This window comes from Macrobrachium rosenbergii, chromosome 3 (genome assembly GCF_040412425.1).
Source record: "Macrobrachium rosenbergii isolate ZJJX-2024 chromosome 3, ASM4041242v1, whole genome shotgun sequence".
NCBI classification, from domain to species: Eukaryota; Metazoa; Arthropoda; class Malacostraca; order Decapoda; family Palaemonidae; genus Macrobrachium; species Macrobrachium rosenbergii.
This window is the reverse complement of record NC_089743.1, coordinates 90,718,484-90,739,326: the sequence shown is the minus strand read 5'-3', so window position 1 is coordinate 90,739,326 and position 20,843 is coordinate 90,718,484. Positions and strand designations below refer to the sequence as shown.

The 20,843-nt window shown below is 39.7% G+C and overlaps 1 long non-coding RNA gene across 1 annotated transcript in view; it reads right to left on the bottom strand.

Moving 5' to 3' along the window:
* Window positions 1–2,292: 2,292 nt before the first annotated feature.
* Window positions 2,293–20,843, bottom strand: part of LOC136828759 (uncharacterized) — a 149,643-nt gene continuing 131,092 nt past the window's right edge. Inside the window, exon 4 of the long non-coding RNA XR_010850211.1 lies at window positions 2,293–2,386. This is a non-coding gene — a long non-coding RNA (uncharacterized lncRNA). The remainder of the gene's footprint in view (window positions 2,387–20,843) is intronic.

The following is a 20,843-nucleotide window of genomic DNA, read 5'->3' as shown; positions in this document are numbered from 1 at the left end:
CTGGCGCTTATCTGAGAAGTAGAACTTGGTCTTTTTCCGCACACTGAATTACGTGAAAAATTTTCCATAGTCATTTCTTTACTGACAACCCATATCTAATTACATCTTTTTACGGAAAAGGATAAACTTTCCTCTATGAAATGCATATCTTGGTTAATAAGCTAAAGTAAACAGAGTACTGAAATGCTTTGATATATAATTGTAGTGTATAGCCTCTGCATGTATGCAACTGTCGGAATTTATCATGAAAACTATGCACAACTTGTTTACCCGGAGGAGGAGGGAACCGAGAATCACAGATGAGTGATGAAACAAGAAAGATAAAAAGACAATTACGATAATAATACGAGTGTCGGAATTTAATTCTCTTGGACGTGGCATTAACACCACACGCTTCTTAGGGACATTAAATTCTTAGATAGTGAACTATCCAGAAAGCTGATGACAGCAGGAAGTTAACAATTCCACGTGGAAAATATAATAATTTCCTCGTAAAAGTTCTGGTAATTACGATGTTTGGTATTCATTCAAATAAGGCAAGAAAGCTTTAAAGTTATCCATTAGATGATGGGCAAAATAACAAATACAGAATGATAAAAAGAAATACTGTAGATAAATGTGATTATTCATCTTAGCATGCATTGCTCATCGATAAATAAAAAATTATGCAGTAATGAAACTGACTGAACCCTCGTAATTCACTGAAATAACATCTTCAATAAGCTTCCTTAAAAAGATAATCTTTAATGGATATTACACCACAGGGAATAAACTTCATAAAAACTAGAGTCATGTTATAATCTCTCCTTATCTTCTCTAAGCTGGCAATAATACCATTTGAACGCTGAGCCTGATGATGATACATGATGGGCAAGATAATAAACAAAAATCTCAAAAGAAAAGCATTAAGTCAAATTCGTCAAAGAGTAATTTTTGCAAACTTTTCATAACAAGAAATTAACGACGTAAATATGGTATGCAAATGAGTTACCAAATTTCAGAGGTGTCAGCCCTTCTAATTTATGTCTGATAAATTTTCCGCAGGCAGAAATTTCTCAGCAGCTGCGATCAAAACGTTTTTGCCCTCATTCAAGTTTCCCTTCTTCCAGTCATAATTTATTTTTAGCTGTTCCCCGTTTCCGTTATCTGCGTTGCTTTTTCATATTTTTCCGAATTCTAGTTCCGTTCTAAATTTCCCTCCTCTGTCACTCTCTGCAAAAATGCACTGTTCTTTGCAGCCTCTTCTTCAGGAGTATAAATAGCGTAGCTTTCACAACAAAATCTCTCTCGGCGACGCTGAGCTCCATGCCTGTTCTTTAGCTTCCTCATGTCACTTAATTAGCAGGCTTTTTCGTGTTTCTTTCCATGTGTGTGTGTGAGAGAGAGAGAGAGAGAGAGAGAGAGAGAGAGAGAGAGAGAGAGAGAGAGAGAGAGAGAGAGAGAGAGAGAAAGTCAACAAAAGAGAAAGAGAAACTATCACTGGTGGTGTACCTCAAAAATCAAACGCCCTGTCTTCTGAAAGGCTGAATTACCATGCGTTAGCTCTTCCCCATGCAGCTGATAATTATGTTTGGATCTTCTTGCGGCAGTTTTCAAGAAAATACGAAGAGAAAGAAAGTTGCGTGGTTCATTGTCGTTGCTCATTAGTTAGCCATAACATATGTCGTAACTCTCTCGGTGAAAGGCTCTTGAGCCAATACCGTTTCAGAAGGAGTTATATGCTTTCTAGATATTTTGCAAATGACCTGGCTGTATGAACAGCTCTTGTTACTGCTGTCAGAAAAAGTTCAGTTTTGATATTTTCTGATAATCTGTTACAGCCTAGTCGTTCTGTTTCATCCCTGAACTTATTGCACTGAGACTTTGGCCACTCGAGCATCAACCAGTCTTTATCTATCCCGGTCTCTTGCATTTTCCTTATCGTTTAACTTTTACTTCTAGTTAATGGCCTGAAAGCCAGGGGTACTCGTGCAAAGAATAGCCAGCCGTGAGACGCCGTACGCTAACAAGAGCTTGAAGCTAAACTGTCAAGAATAGTTTTGAAGTCCAATTACAGATTTCTCTGAAAGAGCGAAATCTGAATTTCTAAGGAATGTTATGATACTTTCTCAAAGGCTCATAAGAATTGGAATTTAAATTAATACGGGATTAAAGAGATTTTCAATCTGCAGGTGAACGTGCATATTTTTATGAGAGGTAACAATAAATTTTTGAAAATTATTATTATTACCACGGTACAAGAGGGTCGGAATTAGAGTTTTGGAGTCAACTAAAGGACATTCCACCCTTTTAGGGGACTGGAGGGGAGAGAGGCTGGTACCGGCCTGGATTACCTGTGGGCTATCGTCCCGACCCTAGGATGGTGGTGGGTTTTGGAAGTTACACACTGGAAAAATAAATATCTTTATAGCACTGTGTTTTGAATATCAGACTTATTTTTCCAACGCGAACGGACATTGGTACGAAGCTAGTATAAGCAAAGAAAAATTCCACAAAGAGGGCCCTTATAAAAAGAAAAGAAAAATTCCGCAAAAAGGGCCCTTATAAAAAAGTCTAAGCAAAGAAAAATTCCACAAAAATGGCCCTTATAAAAATGAATATGATAAAACAAAACATGTCGGCTTACAAATGCACAATTATAAATAAATATAGCGACAAAATTTACAAAAATGGAGGCAATACTGTATGTGGCTACTTCAAAGTACAGCTGCAGTCTTACAGCCCCTCGTAAAATAATGAAAACCAGCATTGATATCATAGTCAGCAAACCATCCAGTTTCACCGTCAAAGAAATGAAGTGCTTCTATTTCTAGATGCTTCAGCTGCGCAGCAGCTCAACAGAATGTGAATACTGATGCTCTGTAAAATAAGTAGCACACATACATACACACACACACACACTGGCTCTTGGGGTGGAGGCACTAGGACGCCAAAGGAAATTATACGTTAAAAAATTACTTATGGATGGCCAACTAAGATATTGCCCTGTTATGGCCTAATGTATGTAAATGGATATCACAGTGGCAGGCGCACTTAACAAGCATAATGCATAATTCCCTTTGGGTTTAATATATCACAAGGTTAAGGGAATTAAGGGGTGTTTGTGGCCTAATATTCGAAATCATAAAATAATTACTTGTATATAAGTGGCAAATAATAAGCAAGTGGTGGAGATGGTTAATTTCGATTTTAAGGACTGGTTTGAATTCGACAGGACTATGTACGGCAGAGTCGATATCAGCTTTTTATCTCTATTGATAGACGAATGGATAAGTCGACCGTTTAATATCTGTATCTCATCCAGAAGCAGGATTTCGAATCTTGCCCAGGGAAAATTTTCTTATCAGTTATGATTCTCTTTGGGTGTAAGTTATTCCCAGGGTTAGGTGAATTCCACATTAAGGGGTATTTGTGGCTTTTCATATATATACATATATAAATGTAAATGTAAATATATATATAAATATATATATATATAAATATATATATATAAATATATATGTAAATATATAGTTATATATATGTACATATATACATACTATATATATATATATATATATATATATACATATATATTTATATATATGTATGATAGAATATAAGCTACATTTTACACAAATATATTTATATATACATATATATACATATGTATGTATGCATGTATGTATGTATGTACACATGTATGAATACCACCATATTGCTTTACAATGCTCTCTGATTTCTTCTTCGACTCTTCTCCAAAGATACCGTTCACCACTAATGGCCTGTCTCTGTTAGAATGTAGTTAAATGAACGCTTGAGGTTTTAAGCGGATAGCCCCTTGTTTTCTATTCATCCACCTTGAGGTCTCTTTCTAACTGTAGAGAGAGAGAGAGAGAGAGAGAGAGAGAGAGAGAGAGAGAGAGAGAGAGAGAGAGAGAGAGAGTTATCTAAACATTATGAGATGTGAGTACAATTAAGTGAACAGCCAGAGTTGTAGTTTCCCGTCTCCCGCTCCTCCCCCCCACCCCCATAGGTATAATTTCCCAAGGGTGTACCTAAGTGTGGTTATCACTGTTATTAATAACAGTTATTGTTGCTATTATTTTTATCAAAGAGAGAAGCTTCTTCTTCTTCTTACGCTTCTTTTAACGCAATGTTTCTTCATGCTCTGTGATTGGAACCACATGAGAGTAGATATTATTGCTGTACACTGCGCACTGGACAGTAAGTTAGAATGTATGATGCTGAATAAAATGTGGAGTCTTTAAACAATTTTTCCATTTTAAAATTCTCTAGCTTATTTAAGTATAGAGTTCATATTTCATAATTCTCACAATCTGAGGTTAAATTTTAAAGCAAAGAATTTTCTTGCCCTTCGGTAAGTTTTGAATGTTTGTTATAAAATAACATTAATGAAACATGTTAAACATACGCAGACACCACAGGATACATGTATATATACTGTATATGTGTATATACACACATGTATATATAAACACAATATATATATATATATATATATATATATATATATATATATATATATATATATATATATATAAATAATCATAATGTCATTTAAAAAGAGTGACCCGACGTTTAACTGACAAGACAGCTCAGTGTTTTGAGATGGTTCAGTCATGTGGAAAGAATGGATATGTTGGTGAAGAAATTATACAAATCAAGAGTCACTGGGAAGAGATTAGAGGAAGACCTAGAAAGGGATGGATACATGGAGTGAGGGAGGCATTAGAATGGAAGGGTCTTAACATCCAGGAAAAGAGAGAGTGTTGTAAAATTGAGGTGAATGGTTGAGTGTCTAGGTATAGGAGTTCGACGCGCTGCTGGGAAGCCTTCTCCTGCGCAGGTATATGACACGGGTAGTGTTGTGGGATTTTTTTTTCGTGCACTGAGAGGTTTAGATATAATAAAGTATGAATGTTAGAGTTGTCATTATCTTTTACTTTCGTGAGAGCCACCCTGATAGGAGAAACAGTTCGATATATTATAAGAAGATATATATACGAGTATATATATATATATATATATATATATATTGTATATTATAAACTTATATATTATACACACACACACACACACACACATATTGTATATATAAACTATATATATATATATATATATATATATATATATATATATATATATATATATATACATACATATACATATGATGCATAACTAAATCTTAAACGTTCATCTTTCCAGAACTAATAATAATAATAATAATAATAATAATAATAATAATAATAATAATATCCCTAATAATATCCCTTATTGCGGCTCAGGGCCATACACATGGTAATAAAAAGCCAACCAACTGATGACCTTGTGGACACACAAATATGTGAATAGCCATTTTTTTCTGATTGGAGGCCACTGAAACGAACAACCTAATGCCCTTTCGTACCTCAGGCCTGAAGAATTCCCACCAATTAAGGAAGCCACAGACCTGTCCGTTAAGAGTTTATTAGCAAAAGAACTGCTGACAATGATTATCTGCTGAAAAACGTCATCATTCATGTACTATGTGATTGAGAAATGATTAAAATGAGTTGTAATTATGAATCGTAATTTCCACTGCACTGAATCTCAGGTCTGGGGATAGGCAATTTCTCTGACTATATGATTCAAGGAGTTTCTCTGTATTATTAGAGTTAATTCCTTTGCTACTTTTTAGTGAAGAGTCCTTCTTTCTTTTTCTTTCTTCTGGTTTTTTCTCGTTTTCATCCGGACCTTGGTTAGTTAAGGACTTTCGTTTGCTTGTCCTATTAGTTATTCTCCTATAAAAAAAGGCGGGGGAGGCGGACTGACGAATAAATGATAAAGGAACAATAAAACTTGGCTAAAACTGTAGCATCTATCTTGAGAGGAAAAAGAAAGGAAAGAAAAAGTCCCCGATTCTTGTTCATCTTGAGAAATACTCAGAAATAAAATGCATGTTGCTGTATATAATGAGGACTTTCAACTTTTATGAAAGATTAAAAGGGAAGAGAACAGTCATGACGAGTAGACAGGTAATGAGTTGCACTCGTTTTAGTCTGTTTGGAAAGAGATAAAGGTTAAGGGAAATTACAGCACATACCACTGAACTAAAACAGCGGTGAAAACAGTGAATTAGACGAGGAATCTTAATGAAGAACAAGGTGAGAGAGAGAGAGAGAGAGAGAGAGAGAGAGAGAGAGAGAGAGAGAGAGAGAGAAGCTGAACGGGATATATACAAGAGGGGGAAGTATTTTAATTTTCATCCATCGAATTCTGTGGGATGTTGGCCTCTGAACTATCTTTCTCTGTAAGTTAGTAATTGAATGTTCTGCCTCCCTTTCCCTCTGTCCTTTCCTTCTCTCTCTCTCTCTCTCTCTCTCTCTCTCTCTCTCTCTCTCTCTCTCTCTCTCTTCATTTACTGAAATATTTTACTTTTAGTTGTCTATATCATCAATACAATTAATTTTAGATGTTAAAGAATGCGAGACCGAAATTTAGTTGAAGTGGAGAGCAAAGCCGAGAATAAATATTTGCTCTAAAACAAAAATTAAACTTACCATAATGATAAGATTAGTTTAGAAATAAATTAAATTACATAAAAACTAAGATTTCCCAAGCAATGAATTCCAGTGTTATTAACATCTAATACCATATTCTTAGAGAGGAAACTTCACAAAGGCTGATCGATGGATCTTCTGGTATAAATACCGCTTTTCTATAACTTTTTCTCAATCACTATTTACCTGAGGAGAGAGACAGGTTTGGTCTCTGAAATATAGCCTTTATTTTCCACATTTTGGGGTTTCTATAGGCTCCCTTACATTAAATGGAAACCTGTTTTAACAGAATATATATATATATATATATATATATATATATATATATATATATATGTACATAAAACTCCTGGTATGTTAGACGACAGCCTGCCCAGGAAATACTTAGGTACAGATGTACTTAGCCTCCAACATCTTTCATGTCATTGGTGTGGATCAATTAGTAGCGCCTGGCCTTTCATTTAAGAGATCTGGGTTCGATCCCTATGTGAGTCAGAAACTTTTATATATATATATATATATATATATATATATATATATATATATATATATATATATATATATATATATATATATATATATATATATATAATAATCAAATTATGAAAATTTACAAAATGAAAAGAAATGGATAGTATTTGATAAGAACAACTAGAACGTAACATTATCATCCTGACGCTTATATAAAAATGAGTGGTCGGAATTATGAATAATGCAGAAGTGGTTATTCAACTTCTGAACTGATGGAGCCGTGACAGAAATAAAATCAGATGTCGAAGTGAGGATTAGGAACAGAATGTTGCGTTTGATTTGAATGAATGATAGCTTACTGTGATACAATGTTGCATGATGATGGCGAAGCGAAGATTCAGAGACTAGTCTCGGATTTTAAAAGTCCTTGCAAACAGAGAAAGGTAAAGTAAACGCCACTAAGAGGAAGGCTATGTGGCTACCTAAAAGCGGGACTGACAATGGCATGAATGCTAGTGCAGAAGACGAATCACAGGGCAGGTGTAGTAAAGATGCTTTGGGATTTCACAAGGTTGCCATAGATGACAAAATTTCAAATGGAAGTGAAACCTAATTGAGGGTTTATCCTTATGAAGATGCTTCTGAAACCTTGGAAGAGCTTTACACTGGTTTATCAGTGTAGAGTCATTGTGTACTGTTAACAACCTAACAGAAGCGCTCTCTCTCTCTCTCAGAAGCTCAGTGGCTTGGATGCTATGACTGATCACAAAGATTTCCCGAAGGCAATATTTTTCATTAATGTACTGGATACCTCAAAACTAGAAAACGTGCTCATCCGTACGTTTGCGTTTGAATGTCATTCATACAATGATCTTATTGATATTTCACTTCCCCATATCTTGATGACGATGACAAACGTCGTTGTGACACCAGATTGCATAAAGCAAACAATCAGTCACCGATTCACTCACGTGTATCCGAACGAATGTGTTTCCGTGGTCAATAATGTGTCTCTATTGTTTGCAAATAAGCTTCTCATGTTACCTCCTGCCCAGTCACATGCAGGGGTGACTTTTGCCACCCATGACGTAGTTCTGGCGCCATAATTTTTGCCCATCTTGATTTCCGCAGGTGAAATCCAACAACAGCCGTTTTGAAAAAGTGCCCTGAGTGTGTTCTTATATTATCACCGATTCTATTGAAAGTTATTCGTTCAATGTTTTTTGGATTGCCATTTAGTTTTGATCATTTAGCAGTTGCTGTTATTTTCATATATTAATCTATTTGTCTGCTGGTACTCTGTCTCTTCTGAACTTTACTGCTTATGATACGTTTTGATCATTTAGAAGTTGCTGTTATTTTCATATATTAAATCTATTTGTCTACTGGTACTCTGTCTCTTCTGGACATTAGTGCTTATGATGAGTTTTGATCATTTAGCAGTTGCTTGTATTTTCATATATATTAAATCTATTTGTCTGCTGGTACTCTTGTTCTTTTGAACATTGCTGCTTATGATGCACTCACTATTTTTGCCACCTAACACAGTTTTCCTTCTGCACATATCCACCTGTCTACCCAACATCAATGACTACAGATCTGGACACTTACATATCAATCATTTGTGATGTGGATCATATCTCAGTATTTAAGTTGGCACTTATCAAGATCACATTTCACAGAGACCAAGAAGCAGGACCTAAAATAAGTCTCCCAAAACCTACAGATATTTTTCAGTGGCAAATCAATCAAATTTCCTCAGAAATTTGAGCGAGCGAGTGAGAGGACCCCGAACCATCTCAAGAATGCGCTTCGCCCTAATTAACCTCCAGTCGTGACCTCATTGGTTCCCGACGGTAACAAGGGTCACAAGCCGGGTCAAGAGACGCCTTCTCTCCAACCCCCCTCAACAATCCCCTACTTTTTTTCCGTCGATTTTATGGCAGTCTTTCTTGCACTTCGTGGGACTTACGCGGTTAATGAACATTTCGGCTAGGTGAAAATTTTGTTTCGTGTCATGGTGTTACTTAACTAGTTCATTCTGCTAAACTGAAATATATTCATGTAGATGCAATTACAAAATGCAAAGAAAAGAACAGTATTTGCTAAGAACAACTAGAACGTACCAATATCATCCTGACGCTTATATAAAAATGAGTGGTCGGAATTATGAATAATACAGAAGTGGTTATTCGACATCTGAACTGATGGAGCCGTGAAAGAAATAAAATCAGATGTCGAAGTGAGGATTAGAAACAGCAGAAGGTTGTATCTGATCTGAATGAGTAATAGCTTATTGTGATACAATGTTGCAAGATGATGGCGAAGCGAAGATTCAGAGGCTAGTCATCGAATTTAAAAGTCCTTGCAAACAGAGGAAGGTAAAGAAAACGCCACTAAGAGGAAGGCTATGAGACTATCTAAAAGCTGGAATGACAGTAAGATGAATGCCAGTCACAGACCCAAGAGGAAAGAGGTCGCTATCCTTATACTCTTCTCTGCCACAGTTACGAATCACCGCCGTCGTTTAATACCCCCCATGGGACATCAGAAGCACAAAATGGATTTCTAAGGAAACGGACCTGGACTGTTTTTCCGTCTACCCTCTCCCTATGCCAGGGTTTTTTCCGACTACCCTCCCCTATGCCAGGTTTTTTTCCGTGTACCCTCCCCCTATGCCAGGGGATTTTTCGTCTACCCTACCCCTATGCCCTCCCCTCTGCCCTATGCCAGGGTTTTTTTTTTCCCCTATGCAAGGGTTTTTTTCGTCTACCCTCCCCCTATGCCAGGGGGATTTTTCCGTCTACCCTCCCCCGCTGCCAGGGTTTTTTTCCGTCTACCCTCCCCCTATGCCAGGGGGTTTTTTCCGTCTACCCTCCCCCTATGCCAGGGGGATTTTTCCGTCTACCCTCCCCCTATGCCAGGGGGATTTTTCCGTCTACCCTCCCCTATGCCAGGGGATTTTTCCTTCCCTCCCCTATGCCAGGGATTTTTTCCGTCTACCCCCTATGCCAGGGTTTTTGCCGTCTACCCTCCCCCTATGCCAGGGGATTTTTCCGTCTACCCTCCCCCTATGCCAGGGGGTTTTTCCGTCTCCCCCGCTGCCAGGGGTCTCCCCTATACCAGGGTTTTTGCCGTTTTGCCAGGGTTTTTTCCGTCTACCCTCTCCCTATGCCAGGGGTTTTTGCCGTCTACCCTCCCCCTATGCCAGGGGTTTGGGGTATCCTGAAAAGAAAATTTTCCATTACACTTTAAAATGAAGAATTTACCACAAAGAAACCTTACAAGTTCACGATTTCATTATCTGACCCCTTTTTCCGTTCCCTTAAATATTCCATTCTTTTCATTGTTAAAAATAAAATTAATAGACATTAATATTCGTGATTTTTACCCCTTAATGATACTTTTGCTCAAATTACCTGGGAAAAATATTTCCTTCTATCAAAATTTTCCAGGGGTTTCTTCAAGTTCTGCCATTTAATATACCCTCCCCCCCCTGCCAGGGTTTAAACTCCCGAGAGATAATTTCCTTCTACCCTCCCCTAGTTGTTAAATTTAAATATAAAATGCACTGATAAATAATACCAGGGTTTTCATGTTAATTGCAGGGTTTTTTGCATCCATCCATCCCCATACAAACATAAATCCCCTATGCCATGGGTTTTTCTACCCTCCCCTATGCCAGGGTTTTCCCCCCCCTATACATACATACAACTCATGCAGGGTTTTTTCCGTCTATATGCCAGGGGATTTTTATATATACCCTCCCCGCTATATATTTTTATATGCCAGGGGTTATATCCCCTATATTTTTATATATATGCCAGATTTATATCCCCTATATATATGCCAGGGTTTTTTGTCTACCCTCCCCTATGCCAGGGGTTTTTCCTTCTAACGACCAGGGGTTTTTCCATCTACTACCCTCCCCTATGCCAGGGGTTTTCCCTGACCCTCCCCTGCCAGGGGTTTTTCCTCTACCCCCTCCCCCAGGGGTTTTTGCCAGGACAATTTCCATCTACCTCCCCTATGCCAGGGTTTTCCGGCTACCCTCCCCCCTATGCCCAGGGGTTTTCCATCTACCCTCCCCTATGCCAGGGGATTTTCTTTCCCTCCCCTATGCCAGGGGTTTTTTCCTCTACCCTCCCCTATGCCAGGGGATATTCATCACCCTCCCCATATTTTTCCATCTACCCTCCCCTATTCAGTTTTTCCATACATATGTACCATAGGGTTTTATATACATACCCTCCCCTATGCCAGGGTTTTTATATCTATATATATAGGGTTTTTTCCGTACCCCCCCCTATGCCAGGGGTTTTTATATCCCCTATATAGGGGTTTGGGGTATATAAAGAAAATTTTCCATTACACTTTAAAGGAAGAATTTACCACAAAGAAACCTTACAAGTCCATGATTTCATTATCTGGGTCCATTAAATATTCCAATCAGTTCTTTTTTAAAACTAAATATAAACATAGTCTATTTTTAAGATTAAAATGAATACTTACCGTAATGATGACGGTAATAAGTAAAAACTCAGTAAAATTAAATATCAAAGTTTCTTCGAGCGCAATTGAGTTTCCATCTGTACAAACATAAATATGTACATAATGCTGTATGAAACTCTTAGATATGGCCCCTGAAACTCTCAGCCACGGGCCATGAAACTTTCAACCTCGGCCCGGTGGTGGCCTGTTTATTGTTGGCACCCATTCCATATTTTCTTCGGTGCCAGACGCACAATCATGGTTAACTATAACCCCAAATAAAATAAAACCACTGAGGCTAGAAGGCTGCAATTTGGTATGTTTGATGATTGGAGGGTGGATGATCAATATGCCAATTTGCAGTCCTTTCGAATAAAAGTAGTTTTTAAGATCTGAGGGCAGAGAGACAAATAGCCATTTCAATATTCTTCTTTATAGAAAACTAAAAGTAGAAAAACGGTCCAGTGTGTATTTTTTTCTGTTTACAATTCTTACAAACACATACCAAAGGGAATTGACATCGTCGATGACCATAATTGAAGGGACACTAAGGTACAAAAAACAGGTAATTTACCACTCAGTCATCCATTCTGAAAAGTATTCATTCACTTGTACGATACTCAAAGACAACTGAATAAATGCAGAGACGAAAGAATAAAATATAGCAACTGAAATATTGTCAATATGAAACTCACCATATTACATGCGATGATTCGCACCTTTCAGCTCTAGTAAAGAATAATAATAACCTTTCGAGTGTACAGTGTACATGTATCATACTTGCACGTTTGTGCTACCTTGTGTTTACGACCAGTATATATATATATATATATATATATATATATATATATATATATATATATATATATATATGTATATATATATATATGTGTATATATATATATATATATATATATATATATATATATATATATATATAAAACAAAGACGAAAGAACTGCGTATTGGCCGCTGATGAAATTTACTGCACAGGGAATTAAATCCACAGGCCAGCAGGCTGATTACAAATGAGCCAAGGGATTGACATATGCGTTGTTTATTATCTGGAGCCAGGCCCTTGTTAGGGGATATGACCTAAAATAAATATCAATTTATATATATATATATATATATATATATATATATATATATATATATATATATATATATATATATATATACATATATATATATATATTTATTTGGAGGAGAAATTAGTATAAAAACAAAAATAAAAAAAGCCACACATTCAAACACACACACACACTCGCGCAAACACTCGACAGCGCCAAGAAACGTCTCTATGCGTGAGATGAATGAATTAAGGAGAAGAAAGAATGGAAGATGATTGGCTGGAGGGAACAGGATGGTAGCGGAGGGCGACCATAGAGGGAGTAAAGTTGGCTCGAAGGAGGGAGGGAGGGAGGAGACAGAGGGAGACACAAATATAGGTCATCATTCCCCACCCCCCTCAGACATAACGGTCCAAAGCCGAGCGTTCCGCATTCCGGATTGGGACGATGAACTCGCCAACGGTTTCCGGGCGAAAAGCGCCTACAAGAAACGCTCCCCTCCGCCGCTCGAAGCCCTTTTAGCTCGGATCGTCTTATCTTGAGCGAAAGAGGGACTTCTATGCTTTGTGGAAATGCAGATTAAGCTGGCCCGGCGCCACCACGGGCTCTTGCTCTTGGAAGAACCTGTAACACTACCCAGCGTTCGGTCGGTTTGGATCGTGCTGGCATAAGGCCAATTTAACGAGAACTCGTGTTGTAACCAGGATTAATAGAGTACTCTATTAATCCTACCTTCAATTGTGTAAGGCCATTTTAATGTAAAATGGAACAATGAACAAAAGTTAACAAAGCTAAATTCCTCGGAAATATATAAAAAAAGAACAAGAACTCGTGTTGTAACCAGGATTAATAGAGTACTCTATTAATCCTACCTGCAACTGTGTAAGGCCAGTTTAACTAAAATGGAACAATGAACAAAAGCTAACAAAGATAAATTCTTCGGATATATAAAAAAAGAACAAGAACTCGTGTTGTAACCAGGATTAATAGAGTACTCTATTAATCCTACCTTCAACTGTGCAAGGCCATTTTAATGTAAAATGGAACAATGAACAAAAGCTAACAAAGCTAAATTCCTCGGAAATATATATATATATATATAAAGAACAAGAACTCGTGTTGTAACCAGGATTAATACTATTAATCCTACCGGCAACTGTGTAAGGCCATTTTAATGTAAAATGGAACAATGAACAAAAGCTAACAAAGCTAAATTCCTCGGAAATATATATATATAAAATATAACAAGAACTATAAAAGAACAAGAACTTGTAACCAGGATTAATACTATTAATCCTACCTGCAACTGTGTAAGGCCATTTTAATGTAAAATGGAACAACGAACAAAAACTAACAAAGCTAAATTCCTCGGAAACATAGCTTTAAACAGCAACGAGAGGAGAAGCATTAGCTGCACGCCTCGTGATGCATTTAGGCCTCGTGTCTTCGAGAGGGACGTTCCAGTGATGGAAATCACATCCGAAGAAAATAAGATCGGGCAAACGGGCTAACTCATCCTATCCTCTCCTGCTAGTTATGATTTGAATGATTTCGATTTCTCTCTGCTCCACGGTCATCGCGAAGTCCACGAACTGCCGCCATTGTCATGTTTCTCAGTCCGGTGTGGAACCTAGAATGTTAACGGGACTAGAGGTATGAAAATCTTAAAGCACTGTAAGAAATCTGTGAAGGATTTATGATGGCAAATCGCCTTAACGTATCTGGATTTGTACAAAGTGTTGGATAAAATGATTTGGACGACGGAGATGGAAAATAACCTTACATATACACCTTCTTGCGTTTCATCACATTATTATTATTATTATTATTATTCCAACAGGGAAGGCTAAAAGGCCCCCGGTAACTTACCGTACACCATCGTTATTATTATCCATAATAACTGCTGGGTATATCGATGTGAATCAAAATGTTATGAATGTTATTATCCATACGCATACGCGCACGTACATATTCATGCATATCTGCGTGTGTTAATGAGAGAGAGAGAGAGAGAGAGAGAGAGAGAGAGAGAGAGAGAGAGAGAGAGAGAGAGAGAGAGGCGTTGCTTTCATCGCAGGTATGTCGTATCGCAATTCTTAATTCATTCAAGTGTCGCTGTATGTCTTTTGGTAGATATAATTATCTCTCTCTCTCAACTTATCGCTAGTAACAATAAAAAAAAAAAAATACGCATTTATTCATTCATTCTCTCTACGTAAGGTTACACTCAATTACATGATTTTCAGAAAGCAAAATAAAAGTTTTAAGCGTGGTTTCAATTTCTGACTGTGAATCAAAACAAGTGCTTTCTGAACTTCCAAATCTCGAATTAAACTCGCAAAATTGTGGATGAGAATTATGACAATTAAAAATTAGTTTAACGATAACAAAGAGTAACCTTTTTAGTGCCATCTACAGTGTGCCACTCAAAGCACATTGTTAACGTTACCCACTTTGGAGAAGCCTCAACTCATTAATTTTCGAATGCCTCGGTTTACAAGAGGCCAGTGGCAACTCTGTTGCTGTTGTTATTTGGCAAATATTGTTCAGCTAATTACATTCTGTGTCCTTCAGTAAATCGAATGGTTATGTTCATTTAGAAAATCTTAATGAAATAAGGTCGGAGACAATCAAGACTCAAAATTAATTGAAAAGATATGAGTCAAAAGTATCTTTGAAATTTGGACAAATTTATTCAAAATTGTAAAATTAATTTCCATAAAAAGAATTACTAGTGTAGGGTCTTGTATTCATCAATATCAAGCAAAGATTCAGACAAAAATATTATCCCACTCTTTCTTATCTGTTCGGTCTTGGACCAGTCAAGTCTACAGGTCCACACCAAGGTTGGTTGGCCAAGTCTACAGGTCCACACCAAGGTTGGTTGGCCAAGTCTACAGGTCCACACTCCAAGGTTGGTTGGCCAAGTCTACAGGTCCACACCAAGGTTGGTTGGCCAAGTCTACAGGTCCACACCAAGGTTGGTTGGTCCAAGTCTACAGGTCCACCCAGGTTGGTTGGCCAAGTCTACAGGTCCACACCAAGGTTGGTTGGCCACTCCCACACCAAGGTTGGTTGGCCAAGTCTACAGGTCCACACTAAGGTTGGTTGGCCAAGTCTACAGGTCCACACCAAGGTTGGTTGGCCAAGTTGGTAGCAAGGTCCACTACAGGTCCACTCAGGTTGGTTGGCCAAGTCTACAGGTCCACTCCAAGGTTGGTTGGCAAGTCTACAGGTCCACTCCAAGGTTGGTTGGCCAAGTCCACACCAGGTTGGTTGGCCAAGTCTACAGGTCCACACCAAGGTTGGTTGGCCAAGTCTGGGTCAAGTTGGTTGGCCAAGTCTGCAGGTCCAGGTTGGTTGGCCAAGTCACAGGTCCACAGGTTGGTTGGTCCACTCCAGGTTGGTTGGCCAAGTCTAGGTCCACACCAAGGTTGGTTGGCCAAGTCTACAGGTCCACTCCAAGGTTGGTTGGCCAAGTTGGTCCACTCCAAGGTTGGTTGGCTAGTCTACAGGGTCCACACCAAGGTTGGTTGGCCAAGTTCCACTCCAAGGTTGGCCAAGTCTACAGGTCCACTCCAAGGTTCCAAGTCTGGAGTCCACAGGTTGGTTGGCCACTACCCACCCAAGGTTGGTTGGCCAAGTCTACAGGTCCACTCCAAGGTTGGTTGGCCAAGTCTGGAGGTCCACTCAAGGTTGGTTGGCCAAGTCTACAGGTCCACTCCAAGGTTGGTTGGCCAAGTCTACAGGTCCACTCAAGGTTGGTTGGCCAAGTCTGGGTCCACAGGTTGGTTGGCCAAGTCTCCACTCCAAGGTTGGTTGGCCAAGTCTACAGGTCCACTCCAAGGTTGGTTGGCCAAGTCAACAGGTCAAAAGGGTGGTTAGCCAAGTCTACAGGTCCACACTAAGGTTGGTTGGCCAAGTCTACAGGTCCACTCCAAGGTTGGTTGGCCAAGTCTACAGGTCCACTCCAAGGTTGGTTGGACAAGTCTACAGGTCCACACCAAGGTTGGTTGGCCAAGTCTACAGGTCCACTCCAAGGTTGGTTGGCCAAGTCTAAGGTCCACTGGGTTGGTTGGCCAAGTCTACAGGTCCACACCAAGGTTGGTTGGTCAAGTCTACAGGTCCACACCAAGGTTGGTTGGCCAAGTCTACAGGTCCACACCAAGGTTGGTTGGTCAAGTCTACAGGTCCACACCAAGGTTGGTTGGCCAAGTCTACAGGTCCACACCAAGGTTGGTAGGCCAAGGTCCAGTCCACCACCTGTTGGTAGGCCAAGTCTACAGGTCCACTCCAAGGTTGGTGGTCCAGGTCCACTCCAAGGTTGGTTGGCCAAGTCTACAGGTCCACACCAAGGTTGGTTGGCCAAGTCTACAGGTCCACACCAAGGTTGGTTGGCCAAGTCTACAGGTCCACACCAAGGTTGGTTGGCCAAGTCTACAGGTCCACACCAAGGTTGGTTGGCCAAGTCTACAGGTCCACACCAAGGTTGGTTGGCCAAGTCTACAGGTCCACTCCAAGGTTGGTTGGCCAAGTCTACAGGTCCACTCCAAGGTTGGTTGGCCAAGTCTACAGGTCCACTCCAGGTCCTACAGGTCCACACCAAGGTTGGTTGGCCAAGTCTACAGGTCCACCCAAGTCCAAGTCTGGCCAAGTCAGGTCCACCAAGGTTGGTTGGCCAAGTCTACAGGTCCACTCCAAGGTTGGTTGGCCAAGTCACCACTCCAAGGTTGGTTGGCCAAGTCTCCACACCAGGTCCCACACAGGTCCACCCAGGTTGGTTGGCCAAGTCTACAGGTCCACTCCAAGGTTGGTTGGCCAAGTCTCCACCCAAGGTTGGTTGGCCAAGTCCAGGTCCACTCCAAGGTTGGTTGGCCAAGTCTACAGGTCCACTCCAAGGTTGGTTGGCCAAGTCTACAGGTCCACTCCAAGGTTGGTTGGCCAAGTCTACAGGTCCACTCCAAGGTTGGTTGGCCAAGTCTACAGGTCCACTCCATGGTTGGTTGGGCAAGTCTACAGGTCTACACCAAGGTTAGTTGGCCAAGTCTACAGGTCCACACCAAGGTTGGCTGGGTCTGGCCAGGTCTACACCAAGGTTAGTTGGCCAAGTCTACAGGTCCATCCACCAAGTCTACAGGTCCACACCAAGGTTGGTTGGCCAAGTCTACAGGTCCACACCAAGGTTGGTTGGCCAAGTCCAGGTCCATACCAAGGTTGGGGCCAAGTCTACAGGTCCACACCAAGGTTGGTTGGCCAAGTCTACAGGTCCACCCAAGGTTGGTTGAGGGTCCAAAGGTTGGTTGGGCAAGTCTACAGGTCTACACCAAGGTTAGTTGGCCAAGTCTACAGGTCCACACCAAGGTTGGTTGGCCAAGTCTACAGGTCCATACCAAGGTTGGTTGGCCAAGTCTACAGGTCCACTCCAAGGTTGGTTGGCCAAGTCTACAGGTCCACTCCAAGGTTGGTTGGCCAAGTCTACAGGTCCACTCCAAGGTTGGTTGGCCAAGTCTACAGGTCCACTCCAAGGTTGGTTGGCCAAGTCTACAGGTCCACTCACCTACAGGTCCACTCCAAGGTTGGTTGGCCAAGTCTGGCAGGTCCACTCCAGGTTGGTTGGCCAAGTCAGGTCCACTCCAAGGTTGGTTGGCCAAGTCTACAGGTCCACTCCAAGGTTGGTTGGCCAAGTCTACAGGTCCACTCCAAGGTTGGTTGGGCAAGTCTATCTATTAGTTGGCCAAGTCTACAGGTCCAACCAAGGTTGGTTGGCCAAGTCTACAGTCTAACATTAGTTGGCAAGTCTTCCACCAAGGTTGGTTGGCCAAGTCTACAGGTCCACACCGAGGTTGGTTGGCCAAGTCTACAGGTCCACACCAAACTTTATATTCACGTCAATACCGTAACATCACTTATACAAGGGCCCGTTCTAGCATAAGGCTGGCTTAAAACACACCAACCAATCAGCGATACCCGCTGTCTTGTTCATTTTACTTTTCCTGAATGGTCGACTTCAAGCGACGGTTCACGGGTTACTTCAAGGTCATCCGCTGAAACGCTTGAAACCGTTACATAAATATTACAGGCGGGGTGAAAGCCGCGATACTATTCTTATTGCGATTACAGCCATCACGCTTAGTAATAGGAGCAACAATAATCATCCTTGACAGCGAAGTTGAAGTTTTGGTTTCATAAAAAATGATATCGTACGTGTAGCACTATTTTTGTTAGCGCTGTCTTCATTATGCCTAATAATAATAGTAATGATAGTAGTTACAATATAATGATAATAATCATTAATATTAAAAGATAATATTAAAAGATAACATTGAAAATTTTCACAAACAGTCTAGAAATAACCGGTTTATTGCCAATTCAGATTTTATTAACCATTTTCAAATATATGAAAAATTCCAATATTTAAATTTCACGCTTTGTAGAACGAATATTAGCAAGAAACAGATATTGATAAAAAAAATGGTCAGGTGCAATATCTGCATACCGAGTACTTATGCTATATACAGGTGCTGCAGTATTTTAGTTTATCTTTTAAATGCAATATAATTTTGTCACAAAAGAATTGAAGAGTATAAATTTAATATTGAGCCACAAAATAAAAAAATAATTTTCTTATATTTGTCATTTGTTTTTGGTACATAAGTGAAGAGTATTAAAAATTTCTGAGTTGTCGCCTCCTTCAAATACTTAAAAAAATAAAGTCACACAGGAAAAAAAAAAAAAAACTCCCACAATTAGGTCACAAGGGCTTTGCGCTAGTTCCCTCAATCGTCACCAGATGGCAGCAATGTCCACGCGCCTCGAACGAGTTCAAAGTATCCCATGATAGTGACTCTTTACCCATAGCAACCGTACAGCAGTACTGACTCACTCATCTACTTCTTTTCCACATTCATCGGTGATCGGGGCTGCAGTTCCAGTATCAATCGAAATATATATTTTTCGACGAATTTGGGACACATTTGTCTTAAATGCGAGGACGTTGATTCTTTTATATGCTTCGCTTCAAAGCGAAGGCAACAATTTTTGCCATTTCTCTTGTTTTCTATAAAGATGCAAGTTCTCTAGAGCGAAAGGCTGTGTTCATGGAGGCCATACCACTGCCTCGTTTAGACACCATGATTATATTTCTATTTCCTTTGAAGGTCAAGTTAGGATGCCGAGTCTAATCGGCAAAGATGACGTGGGTAAATGAGCGAATGTTTAATTATCTTTTTTTTTTTATTATATATCCTCTCGTTATTTTATTATTTTTTTTTCAGTGAAATGCTTTTTGATACGAGGACGGGACGTGTTTTCACTCTTGAGTTACAGAGCTTTATTCATAATAAAAACCATGAATTAATCCGTGAATTACTTATAGTTTAGTTGCACGGTTATACTCCATATCCCATTTTTTTATCTGATTGTGAATGTAAATAGTACTGAAATATTCCAAGATTACTCCAGTACATCCCGGCAGGTCACCTTTTACCACTTTTACTGCGAAAATAAGAATATGCTACAGCTCTCATAATAAAAATATACGCAAAAATACAATGCACAGAAATGCACAAATAACAAGGTTTGGAGTTCTCTTACTGATACTATTGTGCCTGGCAGCAACTAAGCTCTCTCCCTTTAGGACGCTATACTGTCTGTCGGTCCCCTTACTGTTTAAGCCAACCCTTTTCCGTCCTGTTCGTATTCGAGTGGGTATAAGGTTACCCGCTCCACTGCTTTTGCTCTTAAAACAAACAAGCACGCACACAGGGAACACAGAAGAAGGCGGAGGAGTACAAAATCTGGACAAAAATCTCAGCTAGATAACTGGAACACAGAAGAAGGCGAAGGAGTACAAAATCTGGACAAAAATCTCAGCTAGATAACTAAGTAGATAATGACTGCTCTGAAGGCATCACCTTTATGAAGCGCCTTGACAGGTGCAGCGAAAATACCATGAAGTTCATTATGACAGGTTACAAACCATAATAACGCGATCACGTTCTTCCAATCGTGATGAACAGCAAAAGTAATCAAACAGCTCCAAGTCAGAGGGAATGCGGACCCTTCTGATACTTGGGCAGGAACAATCACTACCTCGCACCGAGGATTACAAATTCATCCTCACTATTAGCTTTGGGTGTCAGGAAAGTCGCGGGTGATCTCAAGATTCCCCCATCACTGCAAATATGAAAAACTCAGATTCATCATTCATCGGCTATTAACATTTTTAACAAGAGTGGACGTTGCACTGTCAACCATCTTATCAGGAC